The sequence below is a fragment of the Onychomys torridus genome, chromosome 19 (assembly GCF_903995425.1).
Source record: "Onychomys torridus chromosome 19, mOncTor1.1, whole genome shotgun sequence".
NCBI classification, from domain to species: domain Eukaryota; kingdom Metazoa; phylum Chordata; class Mammalia; order Rodentia; family Cricetidae; genus Onychomys; species Onychomys torridus.
The window spans coordinates 17,569,464-17,596,832 of NC_050461.1; the positions used below are offsets into that span (position 1 = coordinate 17,569,464).

At 39.2% G+C, this 27,369-nt stretch overlaps 1 protein-coding gene and 1 pseudogene across 1 annotated transcript in view; one reads left to right on the forward strand and one right to left on the reverse strand.

The window, feature by feature from the left end:
- The window catches only part of Slc35f1 (solute carrier family 35 member F1), a gene marked incomplete at its 5' end in the record, with an annotated part of 394,539 nt that overhangs the window by 147,643 nt on the left and 219,527 nt on the right, over nucleotides 1–27,369 (forward strand). The window lies entirely within an intron of this gene.
- On the reverse strand, nucleotides 10,197–10,689 carry LOC118570639 (annotated as a pseudogene).

Here is a 27,369-nt window from a genome sequence, read left to right on the forward strand (position 1 = left end):
TGGCTATAAGCAGGTAAGTATAGTACCCAGTGGGTACTATATGAAAGGCCAGAAGAAAGCACTGGATCCACGGAAGGTGGTCATAGGCTCTTGTGAGCCATCTGACATGGATGCTGGGAACTGAACTTGGGTCTTCAGCATGGGCAGCAAGGGCTCTTCACCACCGAGCCATTTCTGTAGACCCATAAGTGTGTGTTTCTATTAGAAAAGCTCTGAGAAGCTTGAAATAGTCAACTCATTAAAAGTGCTATTTGTCTTGATAATCATGTTTTTCTACTAAAGCTGCACTTGGCTGTTTTTCTGCCGGACTCTGATATTACAAGGTGTAATTGAAAAGAAAAAAAAGTTCCTAAAATAGAATGCAATTCTTTCTCTATAATAAGATCAGCTCTAATTTAGTTTCAGTGCAATGAAAAATATAATGAAAGCCTCAACTTCAGACCATACATTTTGGAGAAATTTGCTGTCAATAATAAGAGGCCATTCATAACCTTTTCAAGATATAACAAAATATTTCATTTCCCACTGAAATTATTTAAACTTTTTCTCTGATCATTAAGGATGTCATAAAGTCAGCTCAGAGGGATGGTTTTGTTGCTGCTCATCATTCTGGCTAATTTAATTAGCTATTCAGGATGTGGTAAGTCATGCACCACAATATTTAATCACCATGTCCAGTAGAAATGCCTAATACATATTTGAATAATCTCTCAATTTCACTGCAGCAAATGAGAATCTTCTTAGCTACTCTTTTTGTGAACATTGGACTAATTTATAAGAAAACTGTGTGTTACGTAATATTATTTAGGACAGTGTTCACTTAAGAGAATTACTTATATATTAGTTCAACCACAACTTCTTACCCTCACCTAATTTATTCCTGGATACTACCATGAAGAAGAATGATTTTAAGAAAAATGAAGTATGTTTTGGTATGCTATCACCTGTAAACTGTCAGAAAATGCTCTGAAAACATAATACTTTTCAGAAAGTTATCCTTTTAAATGTCCAGTTGGAAATTTAAGGAAAAATACTAATTTGAGTAGGTTCAAAGATGCCACCAAGGCTAACTGGTTATGATGCAGTAAAAAGCAACAATAGGCTACAGTAACTGTGTGTCTTGTTCAGTCCATGTGTCTGTCATAGGTTGTTATCACAGTTACCCAAATGAGGAAATCCCATCTCCACCTGTGATTGTTAACAGATGAGAGAGGGGACATGGGAATTCATATGCTGACTGAGAAAACGTCGGCCAGAAGTAAAGCTCAGCATTTTATGTGGACACACAGTTTGAGGCAAACAGAGAATTCTGTAACTGTACCACATAGTCAGTACAAAAAAAATCTTGCTTTGGTAAATGGACTATTACAGAGGCCACTGATTGAAAGCATTCTACTGACCAAATGGTACTATTATTTCAGAAAGATGAGGAAAAAAAATGCTGTATATCATAACACTTAATGTGTTTGTGAATCATGTGAATGGTGGAATATTAAAATAAACATTGTTAATGCCCTCAAGTAGCTTGAATTCTGAAGGGAGAAGCTAAGCCTATCATTGCACAAGTCCAGGTACTGGTATTTGGTTAATGGAAAAATAAATTGTAAGAATTAAAGACCCCTGTGGTCATAAGACTGGGAGAGCTATCCATGATCCCCACGGCTATAATACTCAGAAGAGCAGGGGGCAGCACAACAGAGCCAACCCTGTTAGCGGAGCCAGGTCTGAAATCCTGAGCATGGAACAGCTGTCCCCATTACTCCTCTGCCTTGTGGCAGCATGGGCAGAGGAGAGCTGACCCCCTGCCCATCAATGCCTGAAGCAGGTGGCAGAGCTGGCCCTATGGTTGTAAGAGTGGGAGAGCCATCCCTGACCTCCACCAGCTGCAACACTCAGGAGAGCAGACCCTGCACTCGCCAGAGTAACACAATAAAGCCAACAGTTAGTGCAGGTGTAGGTGAACCAGCCCCCAAATTGTGACCATAGGAGAGCTGTCCCCATATCCCATCTGTCGGACATCCCCTACAGCTGTCCAGGCCCAGACCTAGGGTTATGACTTGGCCTGCCCTAACATCCACCCCATCTATGATCTGCTGGAGCATGTGAAGGGACATGACCCAAAGACCCAAAGCTGCAGGATCTCCACAACACACAGCGGCAGCAGAATGTCCAAGAGGAGTCCTGGTAGGGGACCCAGCATTGAACATGAAGTAGAGACCAGGGGCTTCGAGCCAGACCAATGACTCTTTGCAATGAACACTTGCAAGTAGAGATGCACGGACAACAGGCTGTAGGGTATGACTTGTTGGGTCGCACTGAACCTTCCATGATGAGATTTTTTAATTCCTTCCCTTTTAAAGTTTGTCTCATTTTATTTTCTTCCTTTTTTTCTCTCTTGAGTTTTGTTTTATTCATGGGGGTGGGGGGCAGTATGAAGGGACAGAGGGCAGAGGTGAAGTGATGGAGAATGGATGGGATCAGGATACATGATGTAAAACACATAGGAAAAAAAAAAAAAAGAATCAAAGCCAGAGGCCAAACAAGGAAACACGTATTTTAGCATCAGATTTGAGCTTGCACATGCTCTCTTTCTCCTAGTCACTGTGTGATTTTACCTGTGTGTATCCATAAACGGGGAATGACCTCTGTGTCATAGCCGTATTTTGAGGATCATTGTGTGAGAATTACAGGGCTGGCATGTCATGTGTGAGTTCCTGGGTTAAATCCCAGCACTGAACAAATACGAGGCATTATAAAGTGCTTGCCAGCTAGTGGGCACCTGACCAATGATAATAATTATTAGAGCACCTGACTACCACATATAATGCTTTGATATAGTTTGAGTGTAAGTAAGGAGCTTTCTAGATGGACTCGCTCATGTATAATGAATTATTAGCTGCTGTGGCTATTGTCAGCTGTCTCCTAAATTTACTGTAAAACATTTATAGACCCCAGATATTAAGTTCCTGTGTAAAGATAATTCATCTTTTATAAATAAGGAAGAATTAAGGGACGCAATCAGGTAGTTATATTGGATGAGTGAACGGATTGTAGAAAGATCAAATTTTGTGAAATAGGATGCAATTCTGTATTATTTTGCCAACTTGAATTGAGGATGCTGAAATATGACAGATACAATATGATAACTAATATGTGTTCACTCACTTAATTCCAAGGTGCTCTGCAGCACTGCTCCGTGAGGCCCAGTGAACCGAGTAGTTTGTCCTTCTTTGCACTGAGATTAAGAGACAAAACCAGGTGGAAAACACAGTTTGGAGCTTAAAGCCTGCGCTCCCACACTGTGCCCCGGGGCTGACTCACCCATTCATTTCTTTTTCCTTCCCTTTGTATCTTACAATCCCAGATACAATGACTTCTCTATAAACTTCCTGACCAGTTCAGGACAAGTGACAGTCACAGAACAGATAGCAATGTGTTCAAGCATCTTCCCATCCCATGGAGACCATAAAAGGAGCAGAACAGCCCATTCACTCCCCAGAGAGGCTGGAGGCCACCATCGTGGACGTGAAATTGCTTTCCACATGCATCAATTGAAATGGCCTCCACACGGCAATTAGATTTAATGAAGGGAAGCTGCTGATACCAAGGCAGGCTGCCAGACCTACTGTTGGTTATTTTTAGAGGAAATAGATTGTACAACCTGTTTGGCCCCAGTTCATGTCTCTCTAAAATTGCTTTCTCCTGATGAATTTCGCTTCTTTTTCTGAATTAGAAAACAAGAATGAATTCCTAAAGACTGCTTGCTTGACAGCTTCAAACAAATGGTATCATAAAAAAAAAAACAAGACATGAGAAGTTTCTCTTTAGACAAGTTAGACACAGAGATAGAGATGACGTGCATATGCATATATTTTTATATGCTGTTCCTTAAGTATGTGATTTGAGTATTTATATTGTAACATCATCTATAATTGGATTGCAGTTATATTCATATTCTACTGTTTTGTTTCATGGTTAGAAACAGTGATTAGAAGTAAAGAATCTATACACATAACATTCAAGATCAATTGTTTGATTCTGGGTCTAAACACACAGACTAACATGTCTGACACGTTCTGCATAGGTCAAGCCTCCCTCAAATTCATGAGCCTCCTGCCTTAGCCTTCTGAGTGCTGGGGGTACAGAAGTGTATCAGCTCTTCTGATGTTCATAATGCTTTTCTGTTTCATTTGCTTGCTTTGCTTTGTGGTGCTGGGGATTTGGCCTTGGGTCTTACCTATGTTAGGTTAGCACTAACAGCACTGCTAGTCTAGCTACACCCACAGCATTTTTATTTTTGTTTGTATTCTGAGACAGGTCTCAATAAATTTCCCAGGTCAGCATCCAACTCAGTGTGATACAGGCAGGTCTTGAACTATCAAGTCTTGACCTCAAGCTCAAGCCTCTACCCCCATGCCAGTCTAGGATGATTTTTCACCCTTGAACTTTCTACCCATGACTGTCTGCAGAGGCTATTTTTTTAGGGATGGTGCCCAAAGCTGCACATGTTGCAAGTTGGAAGCCAAGAGCTGAATGGCTGTCATTTTCCCCATTATGTATTTCTTGGTTTGAAGTCTAAAAAGAGATTCATCTAAATGGGCTTATAAATTGCCATTTATTTTCACCAATTTCAAGTTAATTTCCTAATGCTAAGAGACTGCACTAAGATAAGCATGATGTGTCTCTTTAGAACGTAAGACTAATAAATTCCAAGACACTTTGAGATTTTTTTTTTTTGGTCTTCTAATAAGAAAATCAGAGATTATTGAATACACGAAAAGGTATTTAAAAAATGAGACATAGTAGTTCTCCAGCATATTAAGACTTTGAAGGTAAAACTTTTTAAGAACAACACAAGCTCTTTTGGTTTTAATTAAGGAAAAATTTGACTGATTGTAATGTGAAAATGACCAGATATCAAATTAAAAAGTACCAAGTCTCAAAGCCATTTGATAAGCCCTGGACATTTTTCTTAATAAAAAAAAATAGACATTGTCATTTGTTTTTAAGGGCTGAAGAGTATTTGTTTTAAAATGCATTTTATTTACCTCTTATTGTAGGGTCTGGGGCTGTACTTCATATGGTTCTCCCATGTCTCATGTTTCTGTTATAAAAGAGAACAACTATCATATCACTACCAGTGAGAAGTACGGTCCATCCTTGAGAAGGAACTAAAACTGACTTTGGAGAAAATGTTTATAAATTTTCTTGCTCAACATACTTTCTCATGTATTTTTGTCTACAGATACATTGTAAATTGTTTTTCACTCAGGTTGGAATGAAGAAAGATTCATGACACCGTCACAGAAGAGTCCCAATAGAAAGAAAAGTCTTAACTATAGAGAAGTTTTGTGTACCCTTTTTCCATGTCTGCTGCATCTCCACCCCATAAGTCCCTCCAAGATTTATCACAGAGGTGAAAGAACTCAGCACATAGCCTGAATTTGGCCCAAAGAAATTATGTAGTAGTGTATGCATTTTTATATATTTTTACTGATATACTTTTTAATCGTTTTATGAAGGGCTGATTTTTTTTTTTTAGACTCATTGATGGATCAAAAGGCATCATCCATCCCCACCCCCAATCCCGTGTTAAAGCTTTGTGTACAACTGGGCACACAGTGAACATTCTTCCTTCTCTTCAGTAACCACTGAGTGCTGACTATTGTGAGGAATGGATGGACATACCCATAATCCCTTTAAGCCTCAGCCAGGACAGGGAATCATAGCTGGCTGTTTCCTGTATTGTTGATTTTACTCTGATAGATCAATGACCGATGGTGCTTTTAACATGTGCTTCAAAGGACCTTGGAGTGATTTTGTGATAATTTCATTGAAAAATTACTATCAACTTAAAAAAAACACTGCGATGAATGTGTGTAATAATACAAAACAAGTAAAGTGATCAGTCATGCCCAGAAGATCTCTACCTGGGTAGGAGAAATCAAACCAGAGCTTCTTTGTGTGTTTAGATTGTTTTAATTTTTCTTTATGATTTTCTTACATTTTTTTCTTTTTTTCCTCAGTGCTGGAGATTGAATCTAGCCTCCTAATACACACCAGGCAAGCACTCTACAACTGAGCCCTGCCGTTAGCCCTCTTTGTATTTTTTATTGAAACAGGGCCTTGCTAAGTTACCTGGGCTGGACCTTCCTCTGTATCCATGTGGATCTTGAAGTTGTGATTCTCTTCAGTTTCTCATACTTGGGTTTATAGCCCGTGTCACCAGGGTGAAACATGGTCATTTTAATTTGGAGATAGTTGAAGTATTGAGAATTACTTTTGCTTCATAACCTGGCATATGTAGTAGTAGCTCCTAAGTCCCAAACCAGCACTATAAGAGTCATTACATTTTTCACTACCCTGAGGGTTGCTCAGGCATCCCATTATTTCTATAACTGGCTACTAGACAGCCCTGGTCCTTTGTGCAGGTAACTGACTAAAGGAATTGGAAGCCAAGTGTGAATGAAGCTAACTAGACTTTAGTAGTCACAACACTTGCATAGAGAACACCTCTGTAAGGACATCTCAGATCTCCTTGCATTTTGCTAGAGAACTAGAGTGCCTAGAAATTTTAGGTCTAATATTATTTGAATTATTAATTAAATTCTGAATTTGTGTCCAAAGTTTTGTATCACCCTAAGGAACTTATTTCGTTTTCTGTTGCACCTCAGACATATTATTTTATCTGCAGTTGGGCACTTTTCCTCTTTGCAGATGTTAAGAATTACTATCTCCAATGTGTTTTCATCCTCCTTAGTGTTTTAGGCTTATTGGCTATTCCATGTACTTGTGATAACTGAATTACTCAGGGTACAAGAAACCAATGGAACGTTATGCCCCCAATTAATGTACAAGAGAATGATCACACAGCTAATCTCAGCAATTTGAGATGGAGCTGATGAGGAAGGCCAACACAGACACCTGAACCAGCTGCCTTTACCATGGGCGAGAATCTTAAATGATTGCATTTACAATGGGATAGAAGTACAGAGGGACAGAAGTCAAGTTCTGCGTCTCCAGTGTCCTAGGTTAGTATTGAATGTGATCATACTGAACACCTTAGACAATCTAAGAAAGAAAACAGCCTACTTTTGGGTATTTTAGTACAGGACAATAACCTGAGACTATGAACTCCTATTTCAACAGACTATAACCTACTTTTTATAAAAACTAAGACATACAGGCAAACTGGGTTGCAATAATTTTTAGCTTCATTTTCTATAGCCATTGTTCCTCTTCTGAGTATTGGTGATTGATAGCTTTATTCTGCACTGTGTTGCCCAAATCATGGATTATCCACAACAAAAACAATGTTCTGAATATGAAGTCAAAAGCCAAAAATGAAAGTATTGTTATTGAGCAAAGACTTAACCAGTTATTGACAGGAAGATTTGTAAAACCTGGCTGAAAAAAAATTTCAGCTAATTAAACCTAATGGAGTGTCATTATTACAATGCAGATAAATGCTATAAAAATTAGGTGAAGATCTGTTTCTATGAAATATGTATTTGATTTCCAAAATTAATCAGTTGGACTATTAATTTTTGCATAATTTTGAAAGTAGATAAGTCATTGCTTACATAATTGAAATTTTTTTCTTTCATACATATAATCTTATACCTCTGTTCAAATACTTTATTAATAGTCCAAAATAAAGCAATTAAATAACTTAGATTTATTTTTAGTTCTATCATATATACTAGTGCTTGTGATATCCTTAGGATTTAGTGAGTTAATCCATCCTTATACTTCTTAAAAATGAGGTTTTAGTGCATTAAAATTTGGATAGTGTTCCTGAATTTGCTTTGAAGAAGCACCATTTGAGAAATACCCAAACGATCACAGACTCTGTGAAATAATATCTTTGTAACTTAATTTTAGGAAAATACTTGGTTGAAAGCATTGGTATTTGACTTGTTAAGCCTTGTCTTGGGATTTGACTTGTTGTGTCTTGTCTTGTGAGACAAGGTCTCCAGATGCAGTTCAGGCCGACTTCAAGCTGCCACTCCTCCTATGTCAGCTTCCCTGGATATACCTTGTCTCTAATCATCACAACATCTAACTACTCCAACTGAGATAAAGTAGCCAGTTCATAGCATGGTCATGAAGCAGGTCTTCATTATCTAAGGTCAGGAACACATCCAAGGAAAGAAAAGATGATGATGTGTGTTCAGAAGCTGTCTTAGATTGAAGTCATGGAGAAACAGAGATGAGAAAGCAGGGAAGTGTTGCCCAGCATTTAACAATCATCAGAACCACCGGGATGTGGGGGCCACGGCTGGATCTGTTACGTTCTGTTGCTGTGTTAAACTCAGAAGGAAAGTGTTTATTATCCTGTACAGACTAGAGTCCATCACCAAGGCATGAAGGGGTCGTGGAGACAAGCTGGGGTGGCTAAGAGTACCTGAGGAGACCAGGAGGCCATTTGTGAAGGTACATCCTCAGTTGCAGCAGAGACCCCAGAACACTGGAGATGCCAGGATTATGAGATGGCCACTGATAACAGTTGCAGGAATGGAGGAGAGCTGAACTGATCCCCTAAGACAAACTGTATAAGCAGTGAATGGCAATCCAAGAGAAGCAGAACTGCCAGAGCCCTTTGGGGCCCAGATTATCAGCCTCAGATGTCAAACATTGAGCTATTTACACTATTAAATGGTGGTACCACTTTGATCTGATTGGTAATTGTACCCTGTTCTTTCCCTCTTGGAATAAAAAAGTATATAGCTTATTTTGGATTTTACAGAAGCCCACATTTAAGAGACTCTGGATTTTTAAAGGCAACTTAGACTTTTTTTAATTGTTGTATTTTTTAAAAGACCCTAGGAGTTTTAAAAGTTGGACTGTATTTTTTTTTTAAATATATTAACACGAGATCTTGAGGACAAGGAAAGATTGTGGGTATATTCATGTGTCAACTTAACATGGCATGAACTTGTAATGGCTGACACTGGTTGTCAACTTGACATACATACCTAGGAAGAAGGAATCGCAATTGAGAATTGCCTCCACCAGACTGGCCGTGCCTATGTCTGTGGGTCGTTGTTGTCTGTTTTTGATGACTGATGTGAGAAGGCTCAGTTCATTACGGATCGTACCATCTGTAAGAAGGTTGACTTGAATTAAATAAGAAAGTAGGCTGAGACAAGCAGGGGCCGAGAACCAGTAAGCAGTGTTCCTCCATCAATTCTGCTTCCGTTTCTGACTCTAGCTCCTGCTTGAGTTCCTGTCCTGGCCTTCCTTGGTGATGGATTCTAGTCTGTACAGTATAACAAACAATTTCCTTCTGAGTTTCATACAGCAAAGGAAAGCAAACCAGAAAAGATCCAGTTCATATTACAAAGTTAGGCCCACTGTATAATCCAAGCTTGTGTCACAGTCCAGTTACTTTTTTTTTTTTTTTTCTATTTCAGTTGTATTTGTTAACTTCCCAGTTTAACTCACGTTCTTTTCTGACATATAGCCATATGAATTTGAGGTCACTTTTCCGAAAATGCACTAAAATTACTTATGCTTGCCTGTTACTTTTTAAATGCTGATGAAAGAACACTACAAAATAGGAACAAAGCTCAAAAACACCAGACAAAAACCAAGTAAGAGTAGAAATGCTCATTTTATCAGTCGGTTGCTCCCATCTCCACTGTATAGCCCAAGATGGCCTGCTAGAATTGCAGGCCTGCATTATCACATCTAGCTTCTCCTCTTTCAAACACTTAAATGCCCTCAGTGTCTGAGTTTAAACTCTTCCAATGTTAAATGGAAGGCTGATATGGATGGAGTTATTGTCACAAGAGTCTAGGACAGAGGTATAAGGCAAGCAAATGGTATCACTGGGTGCTGCCCATGAACATACTCTAGTTAGACCAGACTACTCAGGCTGGCTGAGCTCAGAGGCTGATCTGGACCTTGTAGGTCATTCTTACTTTATTGGGTTCTATTTTGTTCCATATTTATTTTGTAATTAGGACAAGGTGAGAGGTTCAATTAGTCTAAGAATGCTTAGCCACACCTCAAATTGTCTTACTCAAATATTTTTATCCTTCTGAACATATACCTAATCTCCACCTACAGTTATTTTAAAGATATACAGTAAATCAGCTGAAAAGACAGATGGGGCATGGGGCTGAGGACTGCCACCACCCTTGGGTATGGCTCTGGTGAGTGAGTTGCTCAATAGTGGTGGGCAGGACCATCTAGTGAGTCTTCTCCAGGAAGGCTTTGCAGCACCTGATGCATTGCTGGTCCACCACTTCGAAGCTTGACTTATCATTGCCATAATAGGGATCTTCAATAATGAGTTGTTTCTGTGGATCATAGCTCCCAAGTAACTCAATTTTAGCTTTGCAGTTTTTAACTTGATTACTTCTTCTATTCAAATCTCTCAGGTTGCTTTCATCCATACATAGTATATAATCGAATGTGGCAAAACCTTCTATTGTAATCTGCCATACAATGTGATTCATGGGGATGCCAAGTTTTCTCAGACAGCGCTGCCCACGATAGTCATGGGGGTTCCCCACTTCATAGGTGGATGTAGCCACACTGTCTATCCTCCAATTATCAGAAACATTTTCATCAGTTAACCAATTTTCTGAAAACTGCTTCTGCAATGGGTGACTGGCAAACGTTACCGAGACACACGAACAACACTGACTTGGACCCAACTTCATAGCATGGTTCACACATTGGTTCACGTCGAGAGTCCAGTTACTTTTAATTTATCTTTCCCTCTTTTCTTCTCCTCTTCCACACTCTCATCTTTATTTTCTCTCCTTTCCTTCCTTTGAGTGGTGCTGAGAGTCAAATCCAGTGCTTTGTACATGCTAGGCAAATGCTCTATCCCTGAGTGGTGTCACCAGCCTTCAAGATTTGTAATTTCATCCATATAGGCAAAGTCTCCTTTGCCATGTGACACAACCTCATCACCAGTCCCAGGGGTTCGGATCTGATTCTTACATCACATTATACAGCTGTGGTGTGTGCAGGTGCAGGCACACACTTTGAACAACAGGGCCATACACATTTCTCTCTAGAAGCTTAGCAAGGATGTGTTCAGAGATTTGAGGGCAGAGGCTTATCCAGAGAACCTTTCAGGGTGATGGGATAACTTGTGCATGCTTCCAAAGGGTAAGAAGATGCTAGTAGAAAGGTTGAAAGATTAGCTGAGAGGAAAAAGGCCCATAAAACATGCATATGCATTTGTAAAATCAAAATAAACAAAGGAATGAAAGGCTAGCCAGGGAGATTACATGAACTGGTGTATTAATAATACTTAATGGATTTGAATTTTGGCAGCCAGATTTCATGAAATAGATTTACAACTAAAATAAAACAGAATAAAATAAACCAGAATAACAATAATAACAACAGCAACAACAACAAAAATCCACTGAATGCCCATCATACACCCCCCCCCAAATCAACAAGCAAAGAAGCAAAAACCGTTCTCAATCATTTCATTTAAGTGCCAATGGCAGAAAGGCCAAGTGTATGCTCCAACTAATTTAAGCAAGATTTTTGTACAAATCCAAAACCTGAAAATATAGCAAATTAGTCTTTTTAAGGCATATGTTGGAATTATAGGATAATTCCAGAAAATACAGATTTTACATTATTTAAAAATAATTAAACTTAATTTTACCAGCAACATAAAGTTATATGATTTGAAACAAAAAATTACTGAATTACTAAAATATGTCTATTAGAATGTTTTCAGATATTCAAATTTGTTGTTTAAGATGTGCTACATTCTTTTATGTTACATTTGTTTGACTCTGTGAAGCTGTGTTACTTTGCCTGCCTAGAACACCTGATGGTCTAATAAAAAGCTAAGCAGCCAAACAGGAGAAAGGATGGGCAGGGCTGGCAGGCAACGAGAATAAATAGGAGGAGAAATTTAGGGAAGAGGGTGAGGAGGGAGAAAAGGAGAAAGAGGACGACACCAGGGGCCAGCCCCACAGCCACACAGCCACACAGCCACACAGCCACACAGCCACATAGCCACACAGCCACACAGCCACACAGCCAGCCTCAGAGCAAGAAGAAAAGAAAGATATATAGAATAAGGAAAGATAAAAAGCCCAGAGATAAAACACAGTTAAAGAGAAATGGGCTAATTTAAGTGAGAAAAACTGGCTAAGGCTGAGCATCATAAGTAAGATTAAGTCTCCATGTATTTATTTGGGAGCTGGGTGGTGGGCCCCCAAAGAGTAAAACAAAAACAAAAACAACTACACAAATTAGTTGTCATTAGTTTTTAAAAAATTTATCCTTACAGTTTAGAGTGTGGGGGATATAAAAAATAACTTTTACATCTGAAACACAAAATTAAATGGCATGTATAATAAATCTAGACTAATGATGTAACTCTTAGCTGGCTTTTGCTCACCTGTGTACTCAACCTTTGGTGTCTGAACAACAGACACCTCTGTGTCTCTAAAGAAGGTGGCTTACAGTTGTTTCAGAGTTGTTTATTTCAGCAAAACAATGATCTGAGAGTCTAGATTCTGGGCTTCCCCTTGGTTGTAAGCCACGTGTCCTTAACAACAATGTCCAAAGACAGGAACAAGAACTCATTGCTAGTGGCCTTTTTGAAATGAAGGAAAAAATTTCCAGAAATATCCCTTGCTCCCCTGTTTGCTTCTCTTGCTGAACCATCTGGTTATAGCTATGTCCAAAGCCTTAGCTCGCAAGCAGAATGGAACCAACCTCTACTGGATGAAGCTCTCACCCTTGACTAAGCTTTTTACTCTTTATTTTTTCATTTATTTATCACATGCATGCACACACACAGGCATGCATGCATGCACTCATACAGACATGCACAGATGTATACATGCATATTCATACACACACACACACACACACACACACACACACACACACACACACACACCACACAACACCACATGTTTGGATGGTACAAGACAATTGGTGGAAATCAATTCCCTTCCTCTACTATGGGGCTCAGAAATTGAACTAGATCATCAGGCCAGGCAGCAAACGCCTTGACCAACTGAAACATCTCTTGTTCTTTTGCTTTTTAAAGAACAAATTCTACATACCTCTCAGTATAATTCAGTCATGATGCTTGGGGGTATTATTGAAGCACTAGCATTTTTGTGAAAAAAAATCTTTTTATGTGGTTCTTAATGTGCAGCTTGGATTTTGAGTTATTGGGTTAGTAGTAGCTCTTTGGACTTGTTTTGTCTTTGTGCTCAGGTTTCTGCTTCAGAAGTGAGGAGCTGTAATTGATATCTCTTATCAGCTCCCACATGATGCTGAAGCTGGTGAGATCATATTTTGAGGACTATGTTGGAAAGTCAATGTTGAGGACCAATCAGGTTTCTCCTTGCAAAAAGAGGCAGCAGAAGCTGAAAGGGCATCCAGCAAGGAAGGGCAATGAGAGCATGTCTCAGCTTCTTTTTATACCTTCTTGTTCTAATCAGTGAGGATAATATTGCTCTCCGAAGGAAAATGTTGTCCAGAGCTGCAGCCTCCAACCTTAGCTTCAAAGACTTCTGTTCCCTAATACATCCTGAAAAGGAGTAGGAAAATTGCCATATATTGGCTAGTGCTAGATACTGAAGGTGATCACTAGCATCATCCATAGCCTTTCTGTTATAAAATACCATCTCTGTATACTATACACACTTGTACACAGTCAGAAGTCTGTGGCCAAAGGTTGCATATCTGTGGGTTCAGCCAATCACGGATTAAAAATATTTGAAAAAGCAAAAACTCATCTGCGTTAAGCATATAAAGTTGTTTCTCCTGTCATTTTTAAACAACACAGCAACTATTTACAGAGGATTTGCATTGCATTAGGTGCTGTAGGCAATGTGGAGATAACTTAAAGCACACAGGAGGACTGTACAGACTATACGCAAATAACGCAGTATTTTGTATGAAGGAACGTGAACATGTGTATTTGAGTATCTGTAGAAGCCCTGTAACTAGACACAAGGGAGAACTATGTTGTGTAATCTGTAAAATTCAGGCAAGTGCACATACACACACACACACACACACACACACACACACACACACACACACACACCATAGACAGTGATAAACTAATGTTGAGTTTAAGGTCTGGGGGACCCTGGGGTTCAGAGGTAGAAGATGGCTTTGGGTGGCAAATGGGCGTTTAGAAATTTTCCTGACAGGAAGAAAGACTGGAGAGAGCATAACAATGGAAACCAGGCCCTGGAAAACAGCTTGTTGCTCAAGGGCTTGACTTGCAAGCAAGAGGACCCGAGTTTGATCCCTAGAACTCGAAGATGCCAAGTTTGACTGTGCATGCTTGTAATGCCAGCGCTGGGAGGAGGGAGACAAGCAGATCCTGGGCTCCTTGCCCAACAGCTTAGCCTTCTGGGTAAGATCCATGCTAGTGAGAGACCCTCTTAAAAAGGTGAAGGTACCTGAGGAGTAATGCCTGAGGTTGTCCTCTGACCATCTACACATGTACAGACACATGAAGAACACATACAAATCACAGAAAACAACAAAAATTGAAATATCGAGAAATCATTATTTAACCTTAAGAGGCTCATTTAAAAAAAAAAATCAGATTTTGGTGTTTCCATAGTTTTAATCTAGCATAGATGTCAGGATTCTTCAGAGAGTCAGAAGTAATAAAATGAGGATGTAAAATGGGATTGATTATCAGGGGAGTTGGCTCATGCAATTACGGAGGATGAAAACCCCACCAAAAAAGCTGTTTCCAAGCTGGTGCCACAGAAAAGCTGGTAGTATGGCTAAGTACAAGTGTGAAAAGCTCAGAGTCAGGGAGTGGCTGGCACTATTTCTAGATAGAGTCTGAATCCTGGGGAACCCAGAGTTCTGACACCCGTGGGCAGCAGAAGGAAGATGCTCCAGCTCTGGGGGACAGTGACCCAGTCTGTCTTTGCTTTGCCCTGCCCAGGCCTAAACATGCTGGTTTCAGAGCTTCCCTAGCCAGCCTGCTGACTGACAGGTCAGTCTCCTCAAGAAACATTCCCCAAATGCTCAGTCCTCTTGATACCCCTTCACCTGGTCAAACATCATCAAAAATCAACTATCCCAGTGAATGAACACAGAGCAGCAGCCACAGCCGTTCCTGTGAAGGGTGGATGCTTGGAAGAGGAAACCCATTTCTTTCCTCTGAAGCAGTTTTCCTCTCTCACAGCCTGCAGCCAGAGTAGGGTAAACCATCCTCCATTCTCACCCCTTTCCTGAGTTATCTTTGCTATTAGGACCTTCTATTAGCAATTACCTTTGTCATTTCTGAGCAGAAGGAAAGGTGAGGGTGAGGAGATTTATTTTAGGGAGATTTTTCCCTATTATACCCCTCAGGCTTATTGGAGAAAGCTATATATGAGGGGATATACTCTATTGTGTATCTTCCTTATTCCCTAAATACTCCCAGTGTGTTAGGTGTTTTCCCACGTAGCATCTTATTTAAATTGTATAGCCATTTGGCAGGCTTGTCCTTAATTACAACACTCACTTTTTACATTTTGTACTAATGAGTTCAGTTGGAAAGATACCATTGTATGAACAGAAAACAAATTTCACCATTTTCTCTTAGAAGACTTCTGGACAGCATTTAAGTTTAAAAGTACAGAAATTAAAAGAAAAATGTTCTATTAACAATAGTTCATAGCAAAAGCCCTGGATATGCTGAAATGAGATTTATTAAATACTCAAGAATCAATCTTAAGTCCCTGTATCTGATTGAGACAGTTATAAAGGAAGTTTTAAAATGATGATAGAAAATTGTTTCCCTTTATTAAAATTGTTAGTCATTATTTCAGATACAACTGGTATGAACGATAGGTTTACTCATAATCATTTGTCATATTTACTTGAAGTCACTTAATGTTAATGGGTAGAAATTAGCCACCCTATGTACGCAAGACACAGCCTCCCAGATGGTCACTTTTGGGAAACTATTTCCCCTTTTGGGAAACTATTTCCCCATTATGTCAAGGTAACATTAAATTCAGATCAAATTGAAAGTCTTCACATCATCTTTCAAGTCTGTCTTGTAGACTGAGCGATGTCTTCTTTTCATCTGAAGATCAAGTTGACTTGAGTAGGAGAGACAGAGAGGTCAGACAGCTTCTTTAGTATCTCTTGGGTAGGCTCTTTCCTAGATTCTAGGGCATAGAAAATGTCTAGGATCTAGCTTGAAGAGGTAAGATGTTCCACTAAAATTCCCTAGGCAAGCAAGAGCTGTTTTCTGGATGCCCCCCAGCTTGCCAGTCAACCTTGACAGTTTTATGAGACACACATAAATAAAGAAAAAGATTGTCATAGCAATGATTAGCAAGCTTCTTTGCGGCTTCTTTAGCTAATATCTAGTTATTAAAGTATTCTCTGCAGGAGGAATAATTATATTTATTTATCAGTTCTGAATGATTGAGAAAACACAGTTTACTTCATGTTGAGCACTTATAAATAAATTCTGCCTTTTGTGTCTGAAAGAACAGAGACTTCCAGTACATAGCAAGTGAGATCATTTATGCAGGAATTTTCATTCAATTAAGATAACTTAATTGGTACCTAATATATTATGCAGCGCAGGTGAAGGGAATCTAACAGAGAATGAAAATTGCATTTATCTTCAGATAGAGAGAAAACCAAAATTTCAAGGAAATAGCAGTGTACACTAAAACTTATCAAGCAAGTTTTATTTTCAAGTGACATTTATGTTACTTCTGTGGCACAGAAGGTATGAGAACATAAATCTTGCCTAAAGAAACTGAAGTCTACTTTTAAAAATGATGGTAAATTCAACTTTCCTGCATTGGATTTAGGCACAGGAGCTCTACCTGTCCTGTAGAAAAGCATTTGTATATACAAATATACTGCACACATGCATTCATTTGTCTTCTTAATTGTATACTACAAATTCCTTTCTATTTAACCACTGCCCACCTGCCAATGTGAATGCCTGCTTCCCAATTTATGTCTTCAGTTGTTACAGATATTTCTTCTAGTAGATAATTCCTTATCTCTAAATAACATCCCTTTCTTGCTATTACCTTTTTGACAAATTTTAAGATGTTATCTGGACCTCTTGTTTTGAGAGATGAAGACTTAGCATAGTCCAATTTCTACCTCCCAGCCTCCCAATATAAGTGAGCATATTGCCATGTACACGATCGTTGCTGAAGTTGGCTGAAGTTGAGTTGCTCATCTGTAAAAATGAGTTTCCTTGTCCCAAGTGCCTCCTAAGTGATGGTGACTGACTGAGAGTGTGTGCAATGACTTAGTATGCTGTTGGAATATGGTAAGCTCTCTGTAAGTTCTTAATATTATTACATTAAGGTAGTCATAGCCTAAGTAGGTTATTGTAAGAATTAATGAATGAGTACACACTACCTACACATTTAGAGAAAATGAATAAAACACTTATAAAATTCATCAAGTTTAATTATATAACCTAGCATGCAAGTGAGTGTAAGTGAAACTTTATGTAATATAATTGAATGGATACATGTTAATATTATTTTCAATGCCAACATTTGAAAGTATTTCCTGCTTTTATTGTTTAAATGGTCATTAATATATACTTTTACATGTAGCTGTATAGTATATTTTAAGAATATCATTTACTTCCTATTGACTTATCTAGCATAAGCCAAATTAGTCTTTTGTTTGTTAAATAGCACCACACATTTTACATGAATATCTAAGTGCCACAAAATAATTGAAATGTAGGGAAAGAAATATGGTCAATATTTATTGTTCTGATTCAGCAAATCCAGAGGAAAGCTGATGTCAAAGATGAAAATATTTCCTGCCAATTATACGGGTCTGATTAGTTTTTCTTTTTTTTCCCGTAGACATTGGGTTTGTCATTCACTGTAGCAATTTCACTCAACAGGAAGCAAATAGCATTGTACCAAAAGTTGGGAAAGTTGCATTCTATTCCCACATCTATTCCAGACTAACAGTGTGTCCTTTCTGGCCCCTGGAATGTCTACAATCTTACATCATATGGGGCCATTATACTTTATTCAGATTCATTAAGAGCTGTCTCTCATCATCATGTGGTGCTGGCAGTGGGGTTATTCAGGTTTTGCAGTACAATGATGTTGTATTGCTTGGTTGAAGTGTCACTGGATTTTGCTCCTGAGGCCTGACTGCCAGGGCTTCTCTGCAACCCAAGGTTCGTGCCTCCCCTCCTCCAAAGCACATCAAAACTTTGACCTACCAAATGCTTGGATACTTGTATTTGTTGGTGGTAAGGTTATTCAACATTCTCTAGCCCTCAGTTCAAAAATATTGGGGCTGAAATAGTATGTTTGAGGCTCCAATAATTTAGCATAGTATGAAGGAAACTGATCTGGTAGTTATCAAGAGACTTGGAGACATGCAAATTGAAAAAGGTGGGTACTTAGAGGCTCTGTATACCAACTCTCCTAACCCAAGTATTGGGGCTGGCTTTCCAGTGGGTTGGTCACACAGCTCTGTTCTGGGTCTGGTATAATTTTAATGAATGTAGTCTGGGTAAAGTGATGCTCTGTCTTAGAATATGTGCTTGCTTGATGAGAGTTGTGGATCATTAAGCTAATTCAGTTAAGTTACTCAGTTTTGAGTTCTTCTTGAACCTACAGTTGGGATCTTGCCTATGTTGGTTAGGATGTAAACGGGCTCAGAACACTTCTTCTCACTTCTAATTATACAATTATACATCAAGGGGGTTTACTTTCTTCAGTGCTTTTACATTAATAACAATGCAAGAAAATCTTCAATCTACATAAAAGTGGGAGCTAGTGTTATTTCCTAAAGAAAACCTCTTATCAATTCTGTGTTCCATCAGGTACTGTCTGTGGTCTCACCTTTTTCTTCTAGAGGTAGTTAACAACTGTAAACCTAAGTGTACTGAGTTAAGTGTGAAGAGTAAGATGACACAGATCCTACCAATATAATATTTAAAGCTATGTTTGTACCTTTGTTTGTGTATCAGTCTTTGAGTCGCAGAGTATCCTGTTATGTTAATGCAGTGTTTAATCTTGTAAACAACCTGGTTAGACTTTGGAGCTGTTTGTGGTGTTCAGTGAATACAGATGTTAAGATATGTATCAGTATACACAGAGTAATGACTCTTCTTGTGCAAGAGAATAACAATATCGCCTTGTTTGTTCATATTTTCTTCCATGGCAAAGCAAGTTGCATCAAATATTTTATGTTCTTCCTCACTATGTGACTGTGTTAGAGTTGTTATTGTGACCAAATGTCTGACACAATTTAAGGAAGGAAGATTTATTTCAAGTCACGGTTTCAGAGGGATCAGTCCATGGTTGCTTGTCCTCACAAACTTGTATGAAACTTCACGATGGTGGTAGCATGTGGTAGGAGAGATTCTTTACCTCATTGGTGAGAGAGAGAGAGAGAAGAGATTTACCTACAGTAACTTATTTCCTCCAAAAGGCTTACACTTCCTGCTTTTTCCCACCTCTCATTAGTGCCAACTTATTATGGCTCCATCAAGGGATTAACCATCGACTAGATTAGAGCCCTTAGAATCCACTCACCTCCCTAGGGAGCATAAACTGTCAGATAGTTGCCTGTCTACCTCCAGCCACATTCAAACCATAGATCACAGTCTACCAGCCACATTTCATAGACCACATTCTACCAGTCATGTTCAAACCTTAGATCGCAGGCTACCCGATACATTCAAACCATAGAACCCAGTCAATGAGTCATACTCAAACCATAAATCTCAGTCTACCATCCATATTTCATAGATCACACTCTACCAGCCACATTCAAGCCATAGATCATCAGTCTACCAGCCACATTTAAATCACAGATCCCACTCTACCTACCAGCCATATTCAAAAGATAGGTTCCAGGCTACAACCCATACTCAAACAATAACAGGCTTTAATAATTCAAGCCAATAGTCAAAATGTAGTTTAAAAAAAGTGAACAATCTGTTAACACTGAGCCCATGAAAATAACACCACTATCTTTATGTGCATACAGTGCTCCCCCACCATGATCTCTTTAACACAGAGGCCCAGTATCTTCTTCCCACTAACAGTTACCATGATACTGTTGGAGAAACCAGTGTTGTTTCATCTAGTCTGGTATTGCCTGGGTAAGATAAATGTTTGTACTCTATACTTGCTTGAATTTTGTGCTATTAGCATAATGCTTGAAAAACTGTTCCCAATACCAAATTATATTGTTTTCTATATTTTCTTTGGATACTTTATGCCTAATGTGTATACTTAAATATTTAATATGCTAAGAATTTACTTTTCAACTAATCTAAGAAACTTTATCTAGCTGTTATTTCCAACATTGTTAAATGACTCGTATTCTCACCATGGATCGAAAAATCTGTTTTATTATGTGTAATAAATTATTACGTGCGATTATACATACTGCTTCATAGATAAGAATTCTTTCATGATTTAACTACCACAGGCCTTGCCACACTTATTACAAAATAAAGCCAGCTTTCTTCTTTTCTGAAATGCATATTGTCTACTTTTATGCAACTGTATTTTAAGTTTATCTTAAAATTACTTCTCAAACCTCATTCCTTTCATCTACTTACATCCCTATGCCCAAATTCTACCTTTTTTTAAAAAAAGAAAAAATTAAAGCTTGATATTGTCATGAATTGATAGATAATCTTTAGAGAATATACATCTAGCTTTGAGTGCTCATAGATCAGTAACACATTCTTCATTGTGAACAGAAGAGACTAACAAGATAAACCCTCAGGACTGCCCAGGTACAAAATGTGTTCAGAGGTAAGAGATCGCCCAGAGGCTAAGGAGAGTCTCTGCAAAGGTTGTTTGCTCCTCCGATGTTCATGGGTGGAGGGGAGCATCTATAAGCAAAATAATATCAATACAAGACTCATGAACCCTATAGTATTCCAATGTGTCAGCTTGGCAGGAACAAACCAGACATTAACAGGTAATTGGCTTATAAAAGGGATAAGGAAATGGCCTTTAGAACCTAAGTAGAATGAAGTTTTTGTTTGTTTGTTTGCTGGAAATGAAATGGATAGAATTCTGTCATTAACCCCACCTCCACCCCTGTTTTTTTTTTTTTTTTGTTTGTTTGTTTTTGTTTTTTTTTTGTTTTTTTTTTTTTTACTTAAACTGACTTTTGTGGATTTTATTGTACCCATAACAGATATGGACATTGGCATCTAGCAATTAACTTCAGCATAGTGATATATGGTCAGAGGAGTGAGGATTGAGATGGCTTTGTGAGACAGGCACACTCTGGAAATCCCAATATTAAGGAAGCTGAGACAAGAAGAAAGCTTGAAGCTGACTTGGGCCGTGTAGAGAGACTCCTGTCTGTAAAAACAAAGAATTTACTTTGAAGTAGTGTTAGCATGCTGAGGACCATGCCGGACATCCAGGTGACCTCACAGCTTCCTGTGACAGGACAATCTTCAGATGAGACATAAATAAATGGCATTAAGCAGTAAAGGATTCCAAGAAAACTCTAAAAGCACAAGAATCTACAGTCTTGTCCAGCCTTAAATGCACTCCTTAGACCATTTTCCTTCCAGCCTGGCTGTGTTTTAATTTTCTAGCTTAGGAAGTTTTTTCATTGTAGAGGTTAGCCTTGCCATTGGTTGTTAATTTAAGTTCTGCCTCTTGAGAGAAAACAGAATGTCAGATGGTAAAGACTGAAGTAATGAAAACTGTTTTTTGTTGTTGTTTGTTTTTTAATGGCTCCCTTTTCATTGATGTAACCTCAAAGTCATGGCTCAGATGGTAGAGCATTTTTTTTTTTAATTCTTGGGTGAGAAAATTCTCAGATTTCACACTTTACGTATTTCCACTTAAAGTTGATAGAAAGAATGTAAGGCAAAAATGTAAAAAAAAAAAAAATGTAAAGATGGTTCACGTTGAATGCATTTAAAGTAAAAGAGATGGAAAAATTTATAGGTCACTAATAAAAAGAACAGATGGGATTTAGCCAATCTAAGAGGCACAAACTCATGTTCTGCTTCTGTGGTTTACTATTTCAGAAAGTGTTTAAACAATTAAACGTGTTGTAATAGTAAGACAAAACAATAGCAATGCATACCTGTTACACCCTGAGCTAGAGGCTTTGTAGCCACATACTGAGTTCACCAGGAGGGTAGCGCTTGCACAAGAAAGAATTAAACAAAACAAAAAACCAACTTTGTACAGCTGATCTTATCCGGTCCCTTACAACTTTATTCCAGTGGTGGCTGGTTATAGTTTGATTTTTGCTGTCATTCAGTTCTAGTTAAAAGCTTGTCATTTGGGTGTGTCCTACTCAGTTTGGGCCTGGTCTACTCACCCCAAGATGGCTTCAGGGCAAGCACAGGAGGAAGCTTGTGTATCTTTTAAGTATTGGTATAGCTTGATGGGAGGTGTCTGGTGCACTTCTCTCTCTGGTGGCATGTTTTGAAGCCTCATTGGCATCTGTGAAGATGTCCATTGGCCTACCTGAACACTGGACATTCTGAGCCATGGCTGTCTGGGGCTTGATTTTTGTCATGTTTTGCGAGTATCCACTATTGATCTCCATTGTCCCTGCTATGGCTTTTGGACATTTCATAGTCCCTTGTTCCTTTTATGAGGCCACTACAATTAAAAAGTAGTGTGTGTGTGTGTGTGTGTGTGTGTGTGTGTGTGTGTGTGTGAGTGAGAGAGAGAGAGAGAGAGAGAGATACTTACCATAAAACTCACTATATTAGCCACATTTAAGTATAAAAACCCAATAGCATTAAGTCCATTCAATCAATATGCAACTATCACTACTATCTCTAGAATTTTATCCCTGTCCTAAATATTAAAACTATACTCATTATTTCCCACTCGGCTTTCCTCAGCCCTATTAACCTAAATTTTATTTTCTATCCCTCTGAATTTGACTAGGTATCTCATAGAAGTGGATCCACAATATTCATTCTTTTGTGTTGGCTTATTTTTCTTAAAACCATGATTTTTTAAAGACTCATTTATGTGGCCCATATGAGACTTCACTTCCTCCCCCCGAGTGGACACTATTAATTTGGGTGCATATAGCAATTTGGCTCATCTATGGAACTTGGTTGTTTCTGCTTCCTGTGATATTGCTGCTGTGAACATTGGTATGTGAGAATCCAGCTAAGTCTCTGGTTTCACTTTCTTTGGCAATATATACAGGAGGAGAATTACCTTTTGTGTCAGTGACATCTTGTACCTAGTAGAGACATAGGGCCTGGCAGCTGCCAGTCCACACTTGACTGGAGTGGGCAGGGCATTGGGTTGTTGCCTTGGCATCTGTTTGGCTACATATTCCCTCAGTCTTCTCCGTGTGCTCTTGATGCTGGCTGAATGAGAGTACTTAAGTGCTGCTGAGTTATTTTCTGAATGGAAGAACAATTTACCATGCGCTATGATTCCGTCTAACCTTTTTTTATTTGATTTCACCTAGGAGAGGGTGAGCCAAGTCACTCTCATCTCTTCTCTCTCGTGTTTTTTCTTACCCATCAGTCAAAAGACATTCTGTTTCCTACTCTTGTCAGGGAATTTTCTTTATTTCATAAACTTTTTGCCTTTTAGGCGTAGGCTCACCAAAAAGCATACCCATATTTCCTTCTGTTTTTTATATGTAAAGAGAGCTTCAAGTTTCTAATACCAGTTGATTTCTATAAAGTCGGGTCTGAACATAACAAATATATGTATCTTGAGATTTAAGGCTGAAATCTACCTCCTTACTTCTTAGATGATCCCATAGCTCCTGAAATAACAGCACCATCAATTCAATAAGTGAGGAATTGCAAGATAAGAAAAAAGCTGAATGAGTCATATATTGATATGACTGCTTCTAGCATATTAATAGTATGTACCTGGCCCATTTCTGGCCAGTTTCTCTTCTTTGCCCCCATTTTCTACCATACTACATGAGCTCTGATTTGAATGAAGACACACCACTGTGGAGAGTTTGTTGGACCTCACTGGGCTTGAAGGGCTCTGGAGAGAGGCTTCAAGTATGCTCTTCTTATTAGTATACACATGTACAGTTTTATTTTCAGTTATGGAGTATGGACGTGATGGTCTGGTAAAAACACATGGTGGGGCCGAGTGGTGTTGGTACACGCTTTTAATCCCAGCACTCGGGAGGCAGAGGCAGGCGGATCTTTGTGAGTTCGAGGCCAGCCTGGGCTACAGAGTGAGTTTCAGGAAAGGCACAAAGCTACACAGAGAAACCCTGTCTCGAAAAACAAAAACAAACAAACAAACAACAAACAAACAAACAAAACACATGGTGGGGCAACCTTCAATACACATATTAAAGTAGCCCAAGAAAGCTAGGAATGCCAAATTGTCTGTTGTTAATTTTGTTGTTTTTGTTTTCTTTCCTTTAGCTGTACAAGTTCAGACTACTACTTTATCTGATTATTGATTTCTAATGGCTTTGTCATAAACTCAATTTGGCGATTAGAGGCTAAGCCAGGTTTAAAATAAAACCGTGGCATTTGTAGATATACAGGCTTCTGGGCTGATTGAGTAGTGACTGAGAAGACAGTGGGAATCCTCACTGATGTTCTCAGGTTCCTAGTGACTACAGAGCCATGGTGAATCATCACCATGAGTGGAAACAAGGAGCTATCATGAAGGGCATTTCCACTGTCTTCAGCCTGGAGAAAAGGAGAAAGAGCTATGAGCATTCTATGCAGAGAGACTCTGCTGGAGAAATAAGCAGACTTGCTCCCATCCTATTCATGCCTTCTACTTTCTTTGCCAATGTTGGCCTGCAAATTTTAACTTCTAGATGCACTTCTATCCTTGCTTCTCTCCATATTGTATGCTCTGGTTTACATTTGGAGCAGAAACCTTGTTACAGCTGAGAAGCTGGTGAGCTAAGGTTGTTTGTTTTTCCCAGCACAGGGTCCCTTGTATCCCAAACTGGCCTTTGCTGTGTGGTCAAATATGACCTTGAACTTCTGGTCTTTCTGCCTTCACCACTCAGGAGTGTCGAGACATCAAGTGTGAGCCACCATATCCAGCTTATTTGGTGCTGGAGATTGAACCCAGGGTTTTTTGAATGCTAGGTGAGCATGCTACCAACAGAACAACAGCTGCAGCCTGAGCCAAAGTCTCTTGTCAACTCCTTTCTAATGGCTAATTTCAGAAGTTCCGAGCTTCGAATGGAATCTTCTCCTTAACCTTCTTCTCTACTCTCTTTTATCTATGTGTGGTCCTGGGGTAGTCACTGGAGTTTTAATGATAGACGAAGTATTTTCTTAAAAAGCATTTTACATTTAGGTCAAAACATGAAATTGTCAAGCAAAGAAAATGCAAGGATGGTAACACCCAGCACTGTAGTTGTGAACTGTTTACTATCCTGTGCGTTGTTTCCTTGAAAACACTAGGTTTGTTCTTGTCTGTTGTGACCTGGTCCATTCTTCAGCCTGCTTTGACCATGTTCCATGCATGTCATTGTGAAAAGAGGTTCTGGTCAGTGTCCAGCCTTCTAAATTTCATGAACACTTAGCCCATGTTTCTGTCAGGCTCTTACCTCTGATTCTGCAAAGTGGCTGGAAATATTGATTCATAGAAGGTAGCCTGGCTCATCGTCTAATTTGGAGTTCTTACACTTGACTGGTCATGAGTATCATCTGGGGATCTATAAAAAACTTTTAAAGATTCGTTAAATCAAAATCTTCATGATACTCTCCCTTGGATCTGCTTTTAAGGATTGCCTGTGATTTTGACAAATCAGCCAAACTGGGGCATTTCATGTTCAAGTCAGATGCCTGTCTAAATTAGGGAATTCCCCGGCCACAGGTGTGCGTGAGTGTGTGTGTGTGTGTGTGTGTGTGTGTGTGTGTGTGAGAGAGAGAGAGAGAGAGAGAGAGAGAGAGAGAGAGAGAGAGAGGGAGAGGGAGAGAGAGAGGAGAGGGAGAGGGAGAGGGGGAGGGGGAGAGGGAGAGGGAGAGGGAGAGGGAGAGAGAGAGAGAGAACACTACTACAGTGCTTTCTCTGTTGCAGACTCAATCTCTGAGCTTTGCCGATGGTGCATTGAGGTTCCGCTCTGTATTTGTGACAATAGAATAGGTGATATTTGCCCCAGGTGAGAAGCACTGACCCAAATCAATGTTTACAGATAAGAACAAAGTCTTGTTTTAAAGCTGCCCAAAGATGATGTCTTGAATTACACTGTTCATACCTTTTTCATGAAATTCAAGTCATAGATGTGGCTGAAACTTACAGGCTCCCGGAGTATCTTTGGAAGGGTATACAACAAACGAGCTTGGGGTTCATCTCTGCTAGGACTAAAGAACTAAAGAAATTAAAGGAACCCCGGTTACAAAATAAGTCCGGAATGCCGGCCTTGGCCTCAAAAAACTATGATCTCGCTTCTTTTATCAACCTAAGTGTTGGTTTTGCTTTTTTAGCTTAAAGCACAGGCTGAACGTTTCCAGCGTAGTGAAACCTTCAGAAACTCACACTGTCGGTTCACACTGTCGGTTCGCTGTCTCTTGATCTCATTGTCTCTCAGCTGCTTTTCCAGTCCTATTGTCTTCCTCTTCAAGCAGTCTCTTCAGAAGGCAGGAAAAAAGATGGCTGTCACCATTCCAGATGCATTCCTTTAAGCAATGCAGAAGAAAAGACGCCTCCTCTCTGGTGGTATCCAGTCTAAATGTCAAGGGAAGCGCTAAGGAGCCATGTCTAAATCACCTTTGTTTCCCTGAATTTGTTAGGATAGATTGGGGAATCATTAGCCTACATGACACTCCCCTTAGTTTGGGGGACGCTACATGTCTACAAGGACCACTGAGGGTAGAGCATAGTTGCTCCCTAGGGAAAAGTTGGAGGACTCACAGGTGGAGGAAAAAAAAATGTTCTCTAAGACACAAACCAAATGGTTTGCTATGTCATCCAAGGCTGTGGTCGTCAGGGAGGCACACATCATGCAATTCTGGGGCAGGCACAGCGAGAGAGTCTTACCTGGCTGTTTCTAATGGCCCCTGGGAAGGATATGTGACCAAATTGGAGCTACATTTTACCACACATTTATGGCTACCCACCTGCATTGATATAGTAAATGAATGCGTAGACTGCTTTTTTTTTTTTTATTTTTATTTTTTTAAACGGGCTTATTATAAACCTTTCTAAGGTAAGTGTGCTGGCCCACATGAAAACATAATAACGACTTTACGGCCTCATGTATGTGTATGCAAATGTGCTTGTACACTGAGATTATGACCTTGAATTTGAGCTGCCCACAGTATCCCAAAACCTTTTTAGTGATGCTTAATCAGAAAAGAAGTAATGAGGAAATGGTAAGCTAAAAATGTGTAATTCAAAATTCATTAAAATCACCCCTGAAGTACTTCCTCCCAGATATTGAAAGCAAGTAATT